The sequence below is a fragment of the Xiphophorus couchianus genome, chromosome 21 (genome assembly GCF_001444195.1).
Source record: "Xiphophorus couchianus chromosome 21, X_couchianus-1.0, whole genome shotgun sequence".
Taxonomy (NCBI): Eukaryota; Metazoa; Chordata; class Actinopteri; order Cyprinodontiformes; family Poeciliidae; genus Xiphophorus; species Xiphophorus couchianus.
Window position 1 is genome coordinate 7691127 of NC_040248.1, and position 12275 is coordinate 7703401.

At 38.2% G+C, this 12275-nt stretch overlaps 1 long non-coding RNA gene across 17 annotated transcripts in view; it reads right to left on the reverse strand.

Moving 5' to 3' along the window:
* Nucleotides 1-248: 248 nt before the first annotated feature.
* Nucleotides 249-12275, reverse strand: part of LOC114137020 (uncharacterized) — a 50074-nt gene continuing 38047 nt past the window's right edge. For 10 of the 17 annotated variants that reach the window (XR_003593921.1, XR_003593916.1, XR_003593905.1 and 7 more), the window contains 5 exons: nt 10133-10203; nt 5770-5827; nt 5594-5684; nt 1333-1489; nt 249-665 (listed from right to left, as the gene is read on the reverse strand). This is a non-coding gene — a long non-coding RNA (uncharacterized LOC114137020). Of the gene's footprint in view, nt 666-1332; nt 1490-5586; nt 5685-5769; nt 5828-10132; nt 10204-12275 lie in introns of all 17 variants that reach the window. The other 7 variants (XR_003593918.1, XR_003593920.1, XR_003593919.1 and 4 more) reach the window with 4 other exon arrangements.

Consider the following 12275-nt stretch of genomic DNA (forward strand, 5'->3'; position numbering starts at 1 on the left):
AAAAGAATAATGTTCACTTTACTCAAACATATACCTATAAAGAGTAAAATCAGAGAACTGATCATTTTAAGTGGTCTCTTAATTCTTTCTAGAGCTGTATTTAGTTTCATTTTCATTTAGCCTGTTTTATGTCTGGTTATTTTCATTTCCATTTAAAGATTTTTTGCTACACATTGCATTTCTGCATCTTTGTGCAGGCTTTTCCCTCTTATATGTGTCACCTTGTGATGTACAAATGACTCACTTGGTTAGGGGGTGGAAGATTTTATTGCAAGACTTAAAACTTACATGTCACAAAAACCAAAGATTTGTGTATATATTTTAGAAGGTATCCCAGTCCACCACCTTTAGGTACTATTAAAAGGATACCAGCCTTGATGATCCTCTCCCAGTTAAGTGCTCTGGTTCTGTACTGTTTGTGGATGAGCCAAACCACTCAGTGATGGATGTGCACAGGAAAAAGAAGAAGTCCAGCAGCTCTTTCAGTAGGTTGTACTTCTTGTACCAGTCTCTGCTGGGATTTCTTCTGAATGGTGTTAATGTGTGAGGACCACAGAGATAAGATGGTTCCAAAGTAACTAGAAAAAATCTTCAGAGTTGTTCAGGATGAGAAAGCAGCGTAGATGATGTTCTCTGAAGTCAGCCGTCATCTCCACCATTTTAACCTATAGGTAGACAGACAGTAAATATTAATAGTAAAAAAACGGACAAAATTATTGGTACGACAAGTGTGTTTATATAGCACATTTTTGGCTATAAGGCAATTCAAAGTGCTTTATCTAATTACAAGGAACATAAAGCAGCAAGCAAAAACACTAAAGTAAAGGAAAACAATAACAATTGGTTATTAACAAAAGGCAAGTATAAAGAAATTACATTTTAGCCTTGATTTAATGAACCTCAGTGTTTCAGCAGTTTTATAGTTTTATGGAAGCTTGTTCCAGATTTGAGGAAAATAAAAACTAAATGCTTCTTCTCCATGTTTGGTTCTAGTTCAAGGGTTGGCGAATAGATTAGAACCAAAAAACTTGAGAAAGCTTTTTAATATATTTTGGTCTTTAGCCACTCAGTAACTTATAAACAAACAAAAGTATTATAAAGTCTCTGGTCTGAGATGTGCTCTGTTTTTTCTAGTGTTAGTGAGAATTCAAGCTCAGTCTGGATCAGTCTGATTGGCTTTTTAGGCGGATCTGTGACGACACTGTTGCAGTAATCAATGCGACTAAAGATAAACACATGGAGAAGTTTCTCTAGAGTTGACTTGGACATTAGTCCTTTAATCCTAGAAATGTTCTTCAGGTGATAGAAAGTCGACTTTGCGATTGTGCTTACATGTTTCTGGAGGCTCAGGTCAAAGTCCATCACTGTCCCAGATTTCGAACCTGATCAGTTGCTTGATCAGTCGGAGTGAAAGACAATCTCCAGTCTCCTTATTATCCACTTCATGGAGAATCTGAGCTCCATCCATCTGGAAAAAGATTCAAACCACCTAAGAAGGACCAACACATGGAAAAACAGTTCTATTACTGAGGCCATTATTCAGATAAGTCTAAAATGTGATTGGCTTGATTGGTTTCTCATTTTAGTTTGATGTATTTAATTAATATTTGTGTTGATGCTTGAGGTTGTTTTTTTATGTTTTTCATCTGGCTACAAGGCAAATTTTCATACAGGGACAATATTAAAGTGATACTGATATACTTGTTATAATTTGTTGGTACATTTTTTAAGTGCTCAGTTGTTTTCTTGTTCCTTTTTACAACTGATCATTGTTGTTGTTGTTGATAGTCATTTGACACATTTTGGCTTGAATAATGTTACACTTCATTGCTCATTTTAATCATCAGATATTTTCCAGGTCTTTGTAGCTATTAAAAGAATGTGCATAACTGTATGATTGTTTTGCATGACTCAGTTCATTTGTGGCTTTCAGTAAGTCTAAGACTTTCCTGTAAAACATTAAAGCAGCAGCTTTTTTTTTTTTTTTTGATGTTCTAAAAAGTTTGTCTTGGAACGTAGAATACAACGAAGTTAGTCATGGTTTTAAGGTTCTGCACAAATTTTAATTTCTTCGCTGTTAAGTTTTCAAGAGAAAACTCTTGGGCAGGATTCCACGAATGACGTTGAAGATTGCAGATCAGAGCTCAGCTGAGGTGGCCTTAAGCCCAAAAACCAGAGGCATGGAGCTATTTCTGTCCAAAGTTAGTAATGAAATGCATATTTGTGTGCACAGCAGAGATAGAGAAAGCTCTTCATGTTCCCTTCATCCAAGAGTCTCCTCCTCTGTGAGCCAACACAGCCAGCCATTCACTGTCTGTCACACTGGCGCACATGATCCTCACAACCACAGCCATCATAATCAGCCTATTAACAAACATGGTGGCAGATTATAGCAGGACTTCGTCTCGTGGCTATGACTGCGCACAAAGACAATACTTGATTTATTCAGTTTAAATAAAGAACGGTCCTTCATGAGGTCAACAGCGTTATTCCCCTGCAGGCATTACTGAGGACAGGATCTTTTACTACGTGTTGATTCATAAAATTCTGCCTCGTAGCTGACCTTTTTTTTCCTACTGCATCTGATCTGTTGATAGTAAAAAGAGGAACTGTGCATTAATTTTGTGTGCTGTGATGTTTGCACTCTGTGAACCCAGCCTCCTCTGAGCCTGAGCTGTCATTTGTGGATGTGCATGATTCTATGCTGCTTTGCCACAACTATACTCAGCCCATACAACAAAAGCTAGATCAGACATAAACGCCACCAGGCTGAAAATTACAAGCTTCCACTTGTGGTTTCTCCATGTGTGTGTGCGAGAGAAAAGACGTCACAAGGGACAGAGCAGCTGCCTCTCTCTGTGTCCTCATTGTCTCCACTGAGACTCCACAAATCCAGTGAACCGCCATTATCCAGTTAAATGGACATAATAAGGCTGCTGGAAGCATTATTAGATCAGGAAGTCCTGTGATGTCATGTTTAAGTGCAAGGAAAATCTCTGACCTAAATCTAAAAGTGTTTCTCAACTTCTTTCTCTGAAAAGGTCACCTGACACCAAAAGTTCAAAAGGGTTGTTTTTTTTTGCAGGTTTCTTAAGCTGTCGTTACTTTTTCCTACCTGAAAGAGATTTTCCCCAAAACACTTTTGAGTATATATATTTTTATATATATATATATATATTTAGATGTTTAATAAGAGAAACATCTAAAAATGTCTTTGTTAAAGTTCAATTCTCACATTCAGTCAATCATTCTGCAACCAACCAACCAACCAATCTTAAATTAATTAGCAACCAATTAAGCTTAATTAGTAATTGATGGCATCGTGTTTTCCAGAGTTATGAATACAACCTCATATAAAGGCATTTCTTTATAATGTGATAAAAAAAAGAGAATTTCTGCTATAAGTAAAGCAGACTGTTTTAGTTAATTGATAATCTATAGCCCAAAAAAATTAAGTGGTGGAGTGTTGTTTAATTAACATTTCCTCCAGCTCTTAAAGTTGTGTCTTGGTCCATCTGTGGATCCCATTACTTGGGAAGTCATAAACCGGGTCACTCGGATGTGATTTAGGGAACTTTGAGATTTCAAACTATCCAAAAAGATGTCACTGTGTTTTATTGCTCCCTCTGAATGCCAGATAGTATATTTGCACTGTTATACCTTCATTTGTTAGTTATTTTTGAAAGACATGTTTGCCAAATACATAAAAATCAACATACATGGATCCTTAAATTAAGATGTTTCCCTTTCTGTTTCTACTTCACCAAGACAGACCACCTCTATCCACCTCCAGCTCCATCCTCCATACTCATGCTCAAGACATCAGGAACATTAACTCCAACTTCAAATTAACTTGCTAGGGCAGAGGGAGTGGTCTACTTTTTTCCAGTTCAGAACTGGAACCTCATAAATCACTTGAGCACACTTTGAAATTCAGAGCTTTAAGACCGTAACAGAAGCACACAAGCCACAGAAAGTCCAAATAAAGACGATCAGGAGGTTTGAAGAATTAAAGTGTTGAAGTTGTAAATAAATAATGTCTAATAGCCATTTATCCTCCACCTCCTAATGTAATAGATTATCCACTATTAGTCAAACTGATAAATTGATCATTTCTTTAGCTGTATCCTTCCGAAACTAATCAATGGGAGTTGTTCCTTTCCACTGTTTCTGCATGCTTGCTAAGGAGGGATTACTGCAATGCAATCAGCCGTCCAATGTGCATAACTTTTCAACAACTGAATTGGACTGCACTGTATTTTAAATAGGACAGGACTGTACTGTTTTTAACTTAATTTGAATCCATCTATATGACTGCATTCTGCTGGACTGAGAATTAGATCCGCTTGTCTTATAAAGCAGATCTAATTCTGATCAAAACCATTGTATGGTGAGATAATGAGCTCATAGTATAGTAATGAATTTCCACTCTAGTTTGCACTGTTGGAGTTCAGATTACAGCATCAGAACCTGACATGCATGTTGAATGTCAGCTGAATTTGAATCCATCTATATGATTGTATTCTGCTTACAAATCAATTGCTTGTCTTACAAAACAGTGTTTATGTCTCTAAATCAATACAAATATCTGCATATCTCTGTCTATCTCTAACTATCTGCTGCTGAACATTTAAAGATCATTGCAAGCTCCACTATGTAAATATTGTGACTGTGGGGCAGTCAATGGAAATACAAGGTTTGTATTAGCTGTAATATGAGTGGACAGTTTGTAGTCAGGGTGATCCCACTGAAACTAAAACCACCACCATCCCTGCTTAATGATTAAAACCACTGTATGGTGAGATAATGAGCTCATCATATAGTAATGCATTTCCACTCTAGTGTTGCACTGTTTGGGTTGTTTACTCCTTTAAATACTAGAACCAGGGCTCGGATTGCAGCTTCAGAAGCTGACCTGCTTGTTGTCCAACTGGCCCAGTCTTAAACACATTGATGGTTGTCTGCTAGGTAAATTTTGTCAAGGTAAACTTTTAGAAGCCTTGATCATTTACTGTTTTGACATAGGAGGAGGTGTGAGGAGTGATTTCTGAAGTCAGATGCATTTTAAATTTATTTAATCTTCTAAAGTCGGTACAAAACTTTGAACTATTCTACTCTTGCTCATTTTACAAACACAAACTTGTGGTGTTTTATTTGGATTTTATGTGGAAGAAACCAGTGTGCAATTCTGAAGTGAAAGAAAAGCTTGTTAAAATTGCTTACAAATGAAAGGAGAGACATTTGTGTATTTCTGTTCAGCCTCTCTGCATCAGAACATTGTAAAATCTCCTTCTGGTGTAATTACAGTAGCACGTCTTTTGCGGGCTGAAACCATTATGTTTTTGCAAAGCAGCTCAAGATCAGATGGTTTGAGTATTGCGTAATATTCTCAATTCAATTTAGATCAAGGATATTCTAACACATGAACGTGTTTTGATCAAAAACCATTGCATTGTTGCTTTGTCTGCATGTTTGGGGTTGTTCATGATGCTCCCACCACCATGCTTCAAGGTGATGTGCAGTTCATGTAGGTGTGGTTGGGTTCGCCAAACAGTGTGCAGGCTGTGGGTGTGTGTGGACATGTACCTCCTACCTTCTCTCTCTCCAGGGTGTGACAGCCGGATTGGTTGCAGCTGGAGTTCATCAGGCAGCAATCAGGAGGAGTATTTAGAGGAGCGGTTTTCCTAAGGCAGACCACAGATGATTCAGTCACTTCAAGTAGTAATCGGACCTGAAGTAAACATTTGTTTTTGACTTTCACCTACTTACTTGCAGTCAGTTTTTATGGATTCCTTTATAAGATTTTCTGCCACTCAACAGGCCTTTCCTGGAAAGAAACAAGGGGAAACAATTATCTCTGAATAGTGGACTTCTTCATCTTTTGCTAATTTTATTTATTTATTTTTTCCGTCAGTTGCTTTCTTTTTGCCACTCTCCCATAAAGGCCAGACTTGTGGGAAGCATGACGTTTTTTTGTCAGGTTAACAGATTCTGCAGCTTATCCAGAGTTGGGTTTGCACTCGGAATAAATAACATACAATTGGACTCTAGTTACAAACTAGGTGACTCCTGAAGGAAGCTAGAACTGGATTTTATTAAAAGAATATTAAACTAAACAGAGGTTGTCACCATATTGTAACATCTGCATTGACTCATAGTTGTTTAGCTGTAGCGCAGTTAGAGTGAGTCTATCAAACTTGCAGCTGAAGCACAAAGGAAACTGCTGTGTTATTTTAGGGCCACACAGCACAGAATATGATCTACATTCTTTGAAGACTAGCACTGTTCCTAGAAGTGTCAGTGAGACAACAAACATAGCAAAGACTGAGGTAAAATTAAAAGGCTCAATGCATGAGGCATTTACACAAGATACGATAGCGTTCAAGCTGCAGAGTAGTGCTTTACCGCATCAAAATGAGCATGAGCAGCTTTACTTTCTTCTTAAAATCCTGTGAAGCAACTTCCTATGCTGTTGTGCAATTTAAATGTTAAACCATATGCCTTCTCTGAAACTTTCAGCAAGAGAAAAAGGCTGTAATCGGTGCATGTTTCGGCTTTCTGTTTTCACATTTCACGAGGTGTGAAGCCCGTGTCAGGAAAATCAGCGCAGATGTTAGTTTGCTTAACCCGGCATTTACACACTCACGGTCTGCCCCATTCCCCGAAAGAAAACCCCAGGAGGGCACCCGTAAGACGAACCCACGTTGGACCAGCGTCAAGCTGAAAACAGACAAATTCAGGGGAAGAAAAAAATTATGCACTCTTTGCAACCTGATCCCCCGTCGTTCGCCTTTCTCATGGCCCTGTCTGAATGCCAGCATCTGTGTAAACGCTAAGGTAATTCACTCCCCGCTGTGAGCGGGGAGGTAGCGTAAACCACTTTTCATTGCACACATCCTCTTAGATCAGCTCTGACTTCTTCCAATTGTGTCAAGACATATCATCAGCGTAGCACTGCATAATTCAGATTAACACTTTTCAGAAGAGCAAGAATGTTTCCCCTAAAGTACAGAAACAGAAACAGAAAATGAGCCTAGGTTGACAGCCTGTTATAGTTGATATTTCCCCTCTTTTCTTTTCAGAAGTGACTGACTGCTCTGCAGATAAGGGTCAGTCCCAGACACACCGTCTGAATCTAAATGACACCCTATAAAAGCGGCGCTACCTTTCTCAACAAAAAGATATGCATGCACACAGCAACAACTTCCCCTAGCAATGACTCAGACTGAAGATGCTGAACAGAATAGATTAAGTAAAACTGAAAAATTTCAATACCTAAATGATACGTTTTCCATTGTCATCAAAGCCCTCTTGGTTTTATTTCACTAGAATCAATAAATATCTTACTAGATTCTGTTACTGCTGCAGCTGCTGGGTGACAAAGGGAAATTACTTTATAACTACTGAGCCATGAAAGTTTAACTATTTCACAATAAAACAAGAAAACAGGTGGAAGTTCTTACAAACACTTTGATCCATGAACAAATCAACTAATCGGTAAAAAGTTGGAAAAACTACAGACTTTCAGAAGAAAGTCTTTGAGGAAATGAAGTGACAGTTTGGTAGCTGCTAACGTTAAAAGACGTCATAAGTCGACCTGCATGAATGACTGAAGGGTTAGCATTTGGATCTACTGTATGGTGTTGCACCCAAAGTATTATTTTATCATCCTTTGTCTTAAAAACCAAAGTTCCTCAAAGAATGAGCTCCTTTCAAGACCAAAGTGGAAGTTTCTGCAGCTCCATTTGAGGTGTTATAAAAATTGGTCGAGTAGATTTTTCACACAGTTGCCTTTCTGGCGACAAGAAAATAGACTAAAAGACCTCAAAAAGCAACTAATCACACCCAAATTAAGAAACACATAAGAAACATTGGGTTATTACACTATTTTTAAGGCTTTGGGAGAGAACCAATATCCACAAAGAGACTCACATGGAGCAGTGAACCTTTCCAAGAGAGGTCTATCTACCAAAATCACTCCAGAGTGCAGTAACTACTCATAGAGGAGGTAACAAAATAACTACAACGATAACTATAGCACTGAAGACTTCACTTAACCCAGGTAAGTTTGGTTCTCACGATTCAACAATAAGGAGACTCAGCAAAAATGGTATAAACAGTGAAATTTAAGGCCAAAACCAATGAGGACAAAAAACACAAAGATCCACCAAGTTTAGGACTGACAACATGGTGGTGATGTCCTGCTAAATCATGACCTGGACCATTTACCATTAGTAGTAGAACCATAAATCCTGCTTTCTGCCAGAAAACCTGATGGAGAATGTCCAGCCATCAGTCTGTGACATTAATGCTGCCAGACAAAGATCCAAAGCACACAAGCAAGCACTCTTCTAAATACCTCACACCCAAAAAAATGGCATAACAAAAAACACATCAATGATGTCCTAGTCAAAGAGAACAAATCAAAGTTTCTCCACAGTAATGTAAAATACTCATTGGTAGTTATTCCAACTAGTTTGAAATAACTGCGACCACAGCAGAGACGTTTGGTCATAAAGCACAGAACTAGGTTTGGTGCAACACACCATACCAAGTGTTAAGCTGTGTGGTGGAGGTGTGATAACTCTGGTTTATTTTTAATCCACAGGTCCACAGCTTGACCAAACTTGGACAATTAGAGATGGAACATCATTGTTTCACAACATTGATTAGTCCTCTAGCATAAACTACAGTAAACCTTGTAGTTCAGAAACAGAAAATCTGTAAAAAAAATTGAGCTCCTCTGACTTCTCCTAGTGCTAAGCAGAAACAACCAATCAGAGCATGGAGGAGAGTCTTAACTATGTCAATTATGCTTGTGTACGAGCTGCTCATTCCTCTTCCCTTCATCTCTACTATGGTACAGCTTCTTCCTGATACCAGAGCCTGTCGTGAATGCTCATGCTAGTTAGCATAGCCACCAATGGCGACAAATAAACAGATCTCCTGGGACTCTTAATTGGTTCTGTGCCATTAGCACATATAGCTGAGCATACATGAGGATGATTGACAGCACTAAGTCATTCCTCCTGGCTCTGAATGGTTGTTTCTGACCATTTCTTCAGATGGTAACAGTAGCTCAGGAAGAAGGTGGAGGATCTGCCTCATATTACAACATCACAACATGGTGACAGCTTTAACTAATATGTAAAAAATGTATTTTTTAAATAAAAATGACCTGCTGCAGCTTTAACGTCTGTACACTGACCGAATTTAACTGACCGAAGTTAAATTTCTTGCTTGTGCCCACAATCTTGGCTGATAAAGCTGATTGTTATTCTGATCCTCTGATGCTTCCAGCAGGATATTGCAACATGCCACTAGGCTCAGATCCTCTCAAACTGGTATCCTGAACATGGAAACCAGTTTGAGACAACAGAGCACCATTGCAATTTGGTTGATTTCACATATCAACCTGAACCAAACTCTGAAGAAAGTTTCTGAAACCTTACTGAGTCTTTGCCATGAAAAACTTTAGCAGCACCTTGACCCCTTATGCTTCGACAGCAAAAGGGGTCAAGGCAACCAGCAGTAAATTTTAGTGACTATAAATGATCCAGGAAGAAATACGCCGTAGAGGCTGATACCTGAAACCCACTTAAGACAGAACGCAGCGACCCACATTAAAAAAGACCGGAACGACTGGGATTGTGCTTGCAGATGAAATCCAATCCTAATTCCTTCATAGTTTAAGGGTGAAACACAAACTAGAGAGGCTCAGTAGAAGAGGGTGTACCAGTCTATATTTCAGTTTCCTTGAATGAGCAGGGAGGAGTAACTGAGCCTTTTAATATAACCCCATCAGAGTTCATCCAGCATGACAGCTCAGGAGACCGAGGATTGGTGTGTATCTGCAGGGTGTTTACTCTAACCATTAGGCTCACTTTCAGTGGTATAATAACACTTTCTTTGATTAAATGTCTGCTAATTTTACAGCCTTCCCATCTATCCTTAGTAGTAATTTAAAATAAAAGTACCCTGTGATGGAGAATGACGAAGCATGATCCTGGAAAGCGCTTTCCCAAGATGTGAGGAGGAAATAAAAATCAGGAAGTAGCTGCATGTGTGAATGTTCGGCTTTTTCAGCGCAGTCTTGCACAAGCGTCCTGGGAACAAAGAGGTAACGGCTCACCTGCAACAAGTCGGGACTCTTTTTAATCTGCAGTTTCTTTGCTTCGGGGGGTTATGACAGCTCACATATGACTGAAAAAACAAAAACGAAGATGGATGAGATACAATGTACTGAACTGTAGTAGCTCATGATGAGATAAGATTTTGTCACAGACAAAAATAAAGGACACACGTGCGTATGTTCGCACACGTGTGCACATGGGTGTAGTGAAGCAGATCCTTTACATAAAGGGATTAAATGACCGGCAGCCTGAGCAGTTATTTTAATTGAAGATTTGCTGATGGAGACACTTTAGAGGCTTAATGGACTTTTCTATTTTTACCCCCAGCACACCCTCACAGACCTTTGGTAGTAAAAATAGTCAAAGCAAAGATGAATTAATGTCATTATAACCAATAAAATATAACTACTTCGGAGCCACCTAGAAAGTTTCAGTGGTGAGATTTCAATTAGCTGCATTTGATCCTGTATTTCTGCACACAAAACCTCAAAATTGACATTGTAAGAGAAGGGTTAGTTGATTGCATGAGCACCATTTTAGGGGAGTGCAAAAGGAACTGCAATGTGCATGCATTGCTCAGTGCATTTTGCAATCTCAGAATGTGCCGCTGCCTGCTGTTGCGGGTTGACAGAACAAATTTGTGAATGAAGTTCCCGCCATGTATGGTTGTTAGGACAAGAGGAACAAGGAAACCGAGTGTTTCCTCTCTTTGGTTTCAGCTGTTGAATTTTCTTATCAATGAGCTTTGCAATGGCTGAAAGCTAAGTTTACTACACTGTCTGCATTTATAGATATCCTGCTTCAGCAACATGCTGAGATCAAGGAAATCAAAAATATACAAACATGCAGTGCAGCAGCAACACATACTAGGCAGTAACCATAGTTTCATGTAAACTGTCCAAACCTCTAATAGTTCCTGTTTCTATGTGAGTCACACTCTTTGTTTCTCAGCTTCAGAAACCACTCCGAATAACAGTCTACAGTCTAATAACACGAAAGTCTCCACTTACTTTTATCACAACTGTCATCCACCACTGTGTTTTAAAGCTAAGAAGAATGGTGGCAGCAGTCTCAGGGAATGACTGAGTTTCAGGTACACTGCACACTCAACGCTTTACATCCCCAGCATTAATATATGCAACCAGTTGAGTCAGAAGGCAACTTTCCCTCTTGGTGTACAGTAAAATCACGAGCTCTGACAGATTAAAACCACGCAGGATGTTTCAGAAGCCATCTCACTATTGCTATTATTTTACTTAGCTAGAAAATAGCTGAGTAAAATAAAAAATAAATATATTTTTCAAGGTGTTAAACCTGGCAAAGTGCAACTTTGACAAAGTTGAGTCATCCTTACACAAAACGATATTTTTGGCATTTAAAACAAGGCAAGAAGGAAATCAATCCATCCACCCATCCATCCATCCATCCATCCATCCATACATACATACATACATACATACATACATACATACATATATACATAACAATAATAGTAATTCCAATCCTCATCAGTAACCTAATTAAAAAAAAATAAATAAAGAAATTACCAAATTACTATAAATAAATATATTTAATAAAATCAAACCTCTAAATACAAATAAAAAAAGCTAATAATTACAAGTCAATAAACCTGAAATATTCTAATCCCTTAACATGAGAATTAAATTAAAATAAAAATAATAAAATAAAATAAAAAGCATAATCATAATTAATTAATTTTATCAAATCAAGCCCATCCACAACATAAACAAACATATAAGTAAATAAAATCCAAATAATAAATAAATTAACTAAGAAGTCAAAAAGTTATTAAATGTAACTTAAAACAACCTGTGCTCATACATAAACCCACAGGTGGAATAATAACAGCATGTTGATTATTGCATACAATGCAATAGTTTTTTGCTATTTTACAACAAAACAAGCTACTCTTCCTTTTTTGGCACAAACATCAGCTCACTGACATCATCACCATATCGGCAGCGTTCAAGAGTCAAAACACCAAAACTCTGCTCCAGGGAACACCGTCTATGTTTTTCACATTTCAGTGGTCAGAATTGTTTCTTCTTCACATTTGCAGAAGAGAATGAGGTTAAACTTATGGTTCCCTGGCCATTCACCCATGATGCCTGAGTGACGCAG